The sequence below is a fragment of the Ranitomeya variabilis genome, chromosome 5 (assembly GCF_051348905.1).
Source record: "Ranitomeya variabilis isolate aRanVar5 chromosome 5, aRanVar5.hap1, whole genome shotgun sequence".
NCBI classification, from domain to species: domain Eukaryota; kingdom Metazoa; phylum Chordata; class Amphibia; order Anura; family Dendrobatidae; genus Ranitomeya; species Ranitomeya variabilis.
Genome location: NC_135236.1, coordinates 238,124,477 through 238,133,874, shown reverse-complemented (window position 1 = coordinate 238,133,874; position 9,398 = coordinate 238,124,477). Strand labels below are relative to the sequence as shown.

At 43.1% G+C, this 9,398-nt stretch overlaps 1 long non-coding RNA gene across 1 annotated transcript; it reads right to left on the bottom strand.

Moving 5' to 3' along the window:
- Positions 1-7,521: 7,521 nt before the first annotated feature.
- On the bottom strand, positions 7,522-8,280 carry LOC143773567 (uncharacterized). The gene is made up of 5 exons (XR_013215237.1): positions 8,250-8,280; positions 8,101-8,168; positions 7,940-7,999; positions 7,785-7,848; positions 7,522-7,573 (listed from the first exon to the last, which is right to left on the bottom strand). It is a non-coding gene; the product is annotated as an uncharacterized LOC143773567 (long non-coding RNA).
- Positions 8,281-9,398: the final 1,118 nt, after the last annotated feature.

Below are 9,398 nucleotides of genomic sequence, written 5' to 3'. Positions count from 1 at the left end.
CACTGCCGTACTTTGAGGGGCCCTGTGCCAGTGCCAATGCGAACGAGTGGGCCCCCCCTGCTTGCTCAGGATCACAGCACTTGCAACGTTGAAATACTTTCCTCTCCCTGCTCCACCGCCATGACGTAGTCCATGTTTCCTGGGCCCACTAAAACCTTGAACCAGCCCTACCCCCACAACTTTTGCCAAATGACCCCCAATTTCCAGTGCCCAACTATTATTATAAAGTTAATTAAGATTGACAAGCTTCAGAAAACAAGAATGGATGTTTTTGGCAGTAAAATGTGCACTGTAGGTGTTTTCCTGGCCTCCACTCACTGCCGGCTATGCTTCCCCATTGACTTGCATTGGGTTTCGTGTTTCGGTCGATCCCCGACTTTTAGCGATAATCGGCCGACTTCACTCGACTCGACTCTGGACTAAATCGGGTTTCACAAAACCAGACTCGATCTTAAAAAAATGAAAGTCGCTCAACCCTAGTTAGGGGTTTCAATGTTTAGGCACATCAAGGGCTCTCTAAATGCAACATGGCGTCCCATCTCAATTCCAGTCAATTTTGCATTGAAAAGTCAAATGGCGCTCCTTCCCTTCCGAGCTCTGCCCTGCGCCCAAACAATGGTTTACACCCACATATGGGGTATCAGCGTACTCAGGACAAATTGCACAACAATTTTTGGGGTCCAATTTCTTCTCTCACCCTTGGGAAAATAAAAAATTGGGGGTGAAAAGATCATTTTTGTGAAAAAATATGATTTTTTTATTTTTACGGCTCTGCATTATAAACTTCTGTAAAGCACTTGTTGGGTCAAAGTGCTCACCACACATCTAGATAAGTTCCTTAGGGGGTGTACTTTCCAAAATGGTGTCACTTGTTAGGGGTTTCAATGTTTAGGCACATCAGGGGCTCTCCAAATGCAACATGGCGTCCCATCTCAATTCCAGTCAATTTTGCATTGAAAAGTCAAATGGCGCTCCTTTGCTTCCAAGCTCTGCCATGCGCCCAAACTGTGGTTTACCCCCACATATGGGGTATCAGCGTACTCAGGACAAATTGTACAACAACTTTTGGGGTCTATTTTCTCCTGTTACCCTTGGTAAAATAAAACAAATTGGAGCTGAAATAAATTTTGTGTGAAAAAAAGTTAAATGTTCATTTTTATTTAAACATTCCAAAAATTCCTGTGAAACACCTGAAGGGTTAATAAACTTCTTGAAAGTGGTTTTGAGTACCTTGAGGGGTGCAGTTTTTAGAATGGTGTCACACTTGGGTATTTTCTATCATATAGACCCGTCAAAATGACTTCAAATGAGATGTGGTCCCTAAAAAAAAATGGTGTTGTAAAAATGAGAAATTGCTGGTCAACTTTTAACCCTTATAACTCCGTCACAAAAAAAAATTTTGGTTCCAAAATTGTGCTGATGTAAAGTAGACATGTGGGAAATGTTATTTATTAAGTATTTTGTGTGACATATGTCTGTGATTTAAGGGCATAAAAATTCAAAGTTGGAAAATTGCGAAATTTTCAAAATTTTCGCCAAATATTCGTTTTTTTCACAAATAAACGCAAGTTATATCGAAGAAATTTTACCACTAACATGAAGTACAATATGTTACAAGAAAACAATGTCAGAATCGCCAAGATCCGTTGAAGAGTTCCAGAGTTATAACCTCATAAAGGGACAGTGGTCAGAATTGTAAAAATTGCCCTGGTCATTAACGTGCAAACCACCCTCGGGGCTTAAGGGGTTAATGAAATAATGAAACACACAGGTTTAACATCTTTATTGCATGCTCAATCCAAGCGAAGTCCTCGTTCTTCTGTAAAAAAAAGATGCAAAATAAAAAAGCAACAATATTTCATAACTGTCTGCCGTACAGTCAAGTCCCATGCTGTAAATCCATCTCAAGGGGTTAATTAATTTACAACACGGAGCGATGCTAATGCTACCTGCCGGGCTGTAAACCACGGAGGAATGAATGAAAAGCTGCCTGCGCAGCCTCCCCGCCTGACCGGACATGAACTTTGTAGCATGGGAAAGTTTCTGAACATTTTCACACACTTTCATGTTCACCTCATCAGGCGGGAGACTGCACAGCCACAGTGACTACCACGTCGGATAAATGTGATCCCAAACGTTATGTAAAATGTTCCCAATAAAAGCTTCCACGCAATCCTCAAAAAGCAAGACCCCACTCAGGTCTGTCATCTGTTAATGGAAATATAGGGGGCTTCCACATTACTGCTAGTACAAAGGCTCTGGAAAAGCGTTATGGCTACTTACCCCCTAAAAGAAATTCTGCACTCCCGAATTCAAATGCCCACCTCCCTTCTGAGCCCCACAGTGTACCTAAACCACATATACCATCCACATGTTCGGCATTTCTGTAGTGATGAGAGCCCGCCTAATTAATGGGTGCATGTATCCAAAAGCATGGGCTGGGCATAACGTACTCGTGACTGCAACGTACTGGTCACTACAGCGTACTGTCACTACAATGGCAGTTTGCATTTTTCACTCAGCAACATCCACTGCTGCCTGTTTCTGGAAAACACTTTTGGAGTCAAAATCATCACTACAAGTGTAGCTAAATTCCTAAAGGAGAAAAAAAAAATCAGCTCACCATGTGTTTTATCTTGACCTCCTGTGTGATCACCAAACACCTCGTATGGACCAGGGTGAAGTAGCCACAATGAAACCAACAGAAAAGCAGGTGTGTCCAGCGAGTGGTGAAGGTAAAAAATAACTTTTAATTAAAATAAATTAAAAATACCGTATATACTCGAGTATAAGCCGAGATTTTCAGCCCAAATTTTTGGGCTGAAAGTGCCCCCTCGGCTTATACTCGAGTCACGGTCGGCGGGTGAGGGGGAGAGGGCGCTGAGGCATACTCACCTAGTCCCGGCGCTCCTGACGCTCCCCCTGCCCATCCCATGGTCTCCGGGTGTCGCAGCTCTTCCCCTGTTCAGCGGTCACGTGGGACCGCTCATTAGAGAAATGAATAGGCTGCTCCACCTCCCATAGGGGCGGAGCCGCATAATTCATTTCTCTAATGAGCGGTGCCGGTGACCGCTGACAGAGGAAGAGGCTGCGGCACCGAAGACCAGCTGTCCGGGGGAAGGAGCGGGACGCCGGGAGCAGGTAAGTATTACATATTCACCTGTCCTCGTTCCACACGCCGGGCGTCGCGCCATCTTCCCGGCGTCTCTCCGTGCTGACTGTGCAGGTCAGAGGGCGCGATGACGCATATAGTGTGCGCGCCGCCCTCTGCCTGATCAGTCAGTGCAGAGAGACGCCGGGACGGGACGCTGAGGAGCTGCAAGCAAGAGAGGTGAGTATGTGTTTTATTATTTTTATTGCAGCAGCAGCAGCACAGCTATGGGGCAATAATGGACGGTGCAGAGCACTGTATGGCACAGCTATGGGGCAATAATGGTGCAGAGCACTGTATGGCACAGCTATGGGGCAATAATGGATGGTGCAGAGCACTATATGGCACAGCTATGGGGCAACGGTGCAGAGCAGTATATGGCACAGCTATGGGGCAATAATGAACGGTGCAGAGCAGTATATGGCACAGCTATGGGGCAACGGTGCAGTGCACTATATGGCACAGCTATGGGGAAATAATGGTGCAGAGCACTATATGGCACAGCTATGGGGCAATAATGGTGCAGAGCACTATATGGCACAGTTATGGGGCAATAATGTTGCAGAGCACTGTATGGCACAGCTATGGGGCAATAATGGACGGTGCAGAGCACTATATGGCACAGCTATGGGGCAACGGTGCAGAGCAGTATATGGCACAGCTATGGGGCAATAATGAACGGTGCAGAGCAGTATATAGCACAGCTATGGGGCAACGGTGCAGTGCACTATATGGCACAGCTATGGGGCAATAATGGTGCAGAGCACTATATGGCACAGCTATGGGGCAATAATGGTGCAGAGCACTATATGGCACAGCTATGGGGCAATAATGGTGCAGAGCACTGTATGGCACAGCTATGGGGCAATAATGGACGGTGCAGAGCACTATATGGCACAGCTATGGGGCAATAATGGTGCAGAGCACTGTATGGCACAGCTATGGGGCAATAATGGACGGTGCAGAGCACTATATGGCACAGCTATGGGGCAACGGTGCAGAGCAGTATATGGCACAGCTATGGGGCAATAATGAATGGTGCAGAGCAGTATATGGCAAAGCTATGGGGCCATAATGAACGGTATGGAGCATCTATTTTTATTTTTGAAATTCACCGGTACCTGCTGCATTTTCCACCCTAGGCTTATACTCGAGTCAATAAGTTTTCCCAGTTTTTTGTGGCAAAATTAGGGGGGTCGGCTTATACTTGGGTCGGCTTATACTCGAGTATATACGGTATATCCATATATATGGTATCAAGCACTCAGTACACACTGGTTATAGAACCTAATGACGATCTATGCATTTCAACCTGGTGGTCTTAGTCATGATTAGTGTTGAGCGATACCGTCCGATACTTGAAAGTATCGGTATCGGAAAGTATTGGCCGATACCGGCAAAGTATCGGATCTAATCCGATACCGATACCCGATACCAATACAAGTCAATGGGACACCAAGTATCGGACGGTATCCTGTATGGTTCCCAGGGTCTGAAGGAGAGGAAACGCTCCTTCAGGCCCTGGGATCCATATCAATGTGTAAAAGAAAGAATTAAAATAAAAAATAGGGATATACTCACCCTCTGACGCGCCCTGGACTTTACCGCCGTAACCGGGAGCCGTTGTACCTAAGAATGCACGCTTGAAGGGCCTTAGATGACGTCACGGCACTCTGATTGGTCCGTAGCAGTCGCGTGACCGCTACGCGACCAATCACAAGGCCGTGACGTCACCTAAGGTCTTTCAAGCGCTTGAAATACCTTAGAAGACGTCCGCAGCTTCTGATTGGTCGCGTAGCGGTCACGCGACCGCTGCGGACCAATCAGAGCGCCGTGACGTCATCTAAGGCCCTTTAAGCGCGCATTCTTAGGTACAATGGCTCCCGGTTACGGCGGTAAAGTCCAGGGGCCGCCGGAGAGGTGAGTATATCCATATTTTTTATTTTAATTGTTTCTTTTACACATTGATATTAATCCCGATACCAATTCCCAATACCACAAAAGTATCGGATCTCGGTATCGGAATTCCGATACCGCAAGTATCGGCCGATACCCGATACTTGCGGTATCGGAATGCTCAACACTAGTCATGATCATGACTAAGACCACTTGGCCGAAACGCGTAGATCACCATTAGGTTCTATAACCAATGTGTACTGAGTGCTGGATACCATATATATGGGTATATTTTAAATTTATTTTCATTAAAAGTTATTTTTTTTACCTTCACCACTCGCTGGACACACCTGCTTTTCTGCTAAATTCCTAAAGGGGTATAATTTCCAAACTGGGGTTACTTGAGGGGGATTCTGCTTTCATGGCATTTAGAGGCTCTTTATATAGAGTCTGGAAACGATTCTATAATAATTTGTTTTCCAAGAGTCAAATAGTGCTCTGTCACTCCAGAGTCTTGCTGTGTGGCTATGCAGTACTGTACAGCTACATGTGGGGTATTGCCAAGTTCAGAAGAAGTTGTGTAACACATTTTGGCACAATTTTTACCCATTTACCAGTGTGAAAATGTGAAATCTGGAGCTAAAACTATTTTTTTTTATTTTGACGGCTCAATATTATACAATTTTGTAAAGCCCCTGGAGGTTCAAGGTGCTCACCAGACATCTAGATAAATTCCTTGAAAGGTCTAGTATTCAAAATATGGTAACTTGAAGGGGGTTTCCACTGGTTAGGCACGTCAGGGGCTCTCCAAATGCAACATGATGTCCGCAATTGATTCCAGACAATTTTGCATTCCAAAAGTCAAATGGTGCTCCTTCCCTTCCGAGCCCTGCCGTGCACCCAAACAGTAGTATTCCCCCACATATGGATCATCAGCGTGCTCAGGAGAAATTGTACAACAAACTATATGGTGCAATTTTTCCTGTTACCTTTATGAAAATGCAAAATATGGAGCTAAAAAGATTTATTTGGGAAAAATTTTATTTTTTTTATTTCCACAGCTCTACGTTATAAACTTCTGTGAAGCACCTGTGGATTTAAGGTACTCAATACACCTCTAGATAAGTTCCCTAAGGGGTCTAGTTTCCAAATTGGGGTCATTTGTTGGGGGTTTCCACTGTTTAGGCACGTCAGGGGCTCTCCAAACGCAACATGGCGTCCGCTATCGATTCTAGCCAATTTTGCATTCCAAAAGTCAAATGGCACTCCTTCCATTTTGAGCCTTACCGTGTGCCCAAACAGTAGTATTCCACCACATATGGGGTATCGGCATGCTCAGGAGAAATTGCACAACAAACTATGGTGCAATTTCTCCTGTTACCTTTATGAAAATGCAAAATATGGAGCTAAAAATATTTATTTGGGAAAAATGTTATTTTTTTATTAACATGGCTCTACATTATAAACTTCTGTGAAGCACCCGTGGGTTCTAGGTGCTAAATACACAACTAGACAAGTTCCCTAAGGGGTCTAGTTTCCAAAATGGTGTCAATTGTTGGGGGTTTCCACTGTTTAGGCACATCAGGGACTCTCCAAACGCGACATGGCAACCGCTAATTATTCCAGCACATTTTACATTCAAAAAGTGAAATGGCGCTCCTTCCCTTCCGAGCCCTGCTATATGCCCAATCAGTAGATTTTCCCCACATATGGGGTATCGGCATGCTCAGGAGCAATTGCAAAACAAAAACAAAGGTCCATTTTCTCCTGTTACCCTTGCGAAAGTAAAAAAAAAATTAGGTCTAAAGGAAATTTTTTGTGAAAGAAAAGTAATTGTTTATTTTTTCTTGAAAACTCCATTCATTCCTGTGAAGCACCTGAAGGGTTAATAAACTTCTTTAATGAGGTTTTGCTCACCTTGAGGGGTGCAGTTTTTAGAATGGTGTAATTTTGGGGTATTTTCTTTCATATAGACCCCTCAAAATGACTTCAAATGTGAGGTGGTCCCTAAGAAAAATGGCTTTGTAAAATTTGTTGAAAAAATGAAAAATCGCTGGTCAACTTTTAACCCTTATAACTTCCTAAGAAAAAAAATGTTGGTTCCAAAATTGTGCTGGTGTAAAGTAGACATGTGTGAAAAGTTATTTATTAACTATTTTGTGTGATGTGACTCTCTGATTTAAGGGCATAAAAATAAAAATTTTAAAATTGCTAAATTTTCAAGATTTTCACCAAATTTCCATTTTTTTCACAAATAAACGCAAGCCATATCAAAGAAACGTTACCACTATCATAAAGGACAATATGTCACAAGAAAAAATTCTCAGAATCACTGGGATCCGTTTAAGCGTTCCAGAGTTATGACCTCATAAACTGACAGTGGTCAGAATTGTAAAAATTGTCCCGGTCATGAAAGCAAAAACAAAGAAATCTCGCACTCAACTTAAATCTTATAGATTGATTTTTTTAATGGTATTGGAGTAGCACTGGAAACGTTTCAGCCCTTTATCGAGCTTTCATCAGTCACTACAACATTTGAAAACAAAATATATAAGAAATACAGTGTATAAACCAAAAAACATACAAAAAGAAACCAAGGTATATACAAATTTTCATAAGTTCTAACAATAGCCAAATGCGTAAAAGTATCATTGATATAGTGTTGCAGTGGATACACACTTATACATTCAAGCCCGATACACTATTAACAGAGAGAGTACAGAGAGAATACACATACCGTGCTGTGCCTTTAAATGTGTGTCAATCGTATCATTGGTTAGAATGCAGATCATGCATTGTGCCTAATGTAGCATAAGAAGAGGACAGAATTGTGTTATAATATAGCGAGAGCTATAGGTGTTGTAACTCAGATTGAACGGAGTGAATACTCACAGTGGATGACTGCCTTTAGATGACGCGGTGAATAGTTAAGGTATGCAAGATGCATAGGAGCTGTGAATTGATAATAACAGGGAAGGAGAGAGGTTCATGTAGGCTTATGACACACAGTGCTGGGTCTATATTTGGAGATCACCCCTTTGGAGGTTATTTACCTGGTGTATGACGTATATGCTGCTAGAGGTAATTGCCTCAATAAGGAGAGTCAGCACTGAAGTAGGGGCTACAGGGAATGTGATAAAAAAGATTATCTGTATATATGCAGCTACTTACTAATGCTGTGCTTGGACGTGGCAAGTCATACCTGAAGGGGAGCCACCAGAAATGAGATAGGGGCTAGAAGGGGGAAGGTAATGAAGTATATCAATATGTATAGAGCCACATGGATATGCTGTGCCCGAGCGTGTCAAAAACCTACCTGGAGGGGAGCCGCCTGAACGTGTATGTTGATGTCCTCTCAGACAGAAAAAGTCTGGCTCAACCAGCTGGATCAGGTCTTTGGTGCAGGAGGGGGTGATGATGTGCAGCAGAATGTGGATCACAGCTGGGATGAACTATGTGCGCAGATGCAAACCTATCTCCTAAAAAGGTCACGTTTGTGGTGGAATCGGTCATTGTTGGAGAAATATGTTTCATCCAACATGATCCCACGTGGATTAAGGGTGAAGGCTGTTCCTAGTTTTCCGGTGGATAATGAGCAGTTCATTGCAAAGTGGGAAGAGGCATGTAATATTTGCTCTATGACTCTCTTACAATTATTGATCAATCTGAATTCTACAGAAATTGCAGAGCTTGATAGTAAAATTGATAGTGCCCAAATAGAGATCAAAAAAGGATGTTCTGCTGAGAAGTTGTCTCAATTCGAATCTGAATTGGATAAAAGTATGAATCAATTGGTGAAGAGGATTCAGGATAACCATACTTCTAAATTTAATAGAGATCTCAAAGATTACAAAAACAAGAGAGTATATTTTTGGAGAAACAGCAGTAATTCTAAACTATATAGAGCACCGTCTAATGCCTCAGTTACCTCTGTTAGTGGTCTATCGGATGCTTCCTCTATATCATCGCAGGGTGGTGAATCCCATAGATTGAGAGATCATGCCTTTCATCCTTACAAGAGAGGGCCACCTGCTGGGCCCTCGTTGGACAGACGGGACAACAAGGTAATTAATTTGAGCAGTCACGCACTTACTGATACTGACCTATCACTTTTGGAGAGGGGTCTTTCCTTTTCACCCACACCGGGGTTTGATACCTTTTCAGCGGTAAAAGATTTGCATATTTTTGCAAGATCGTTGTTTTTCAAAAGGCATTTTTACAATGATGAATTTTATAAACTTTTTCCAACAGAGGAGGAACAAGAGGCTGTAAGGATCCTGGAGGAATTATCTGATGAGCACAACGGTCTTGGAGGTAAGATTCCTCCATCCATCCGTCCGCGCTCTACTAA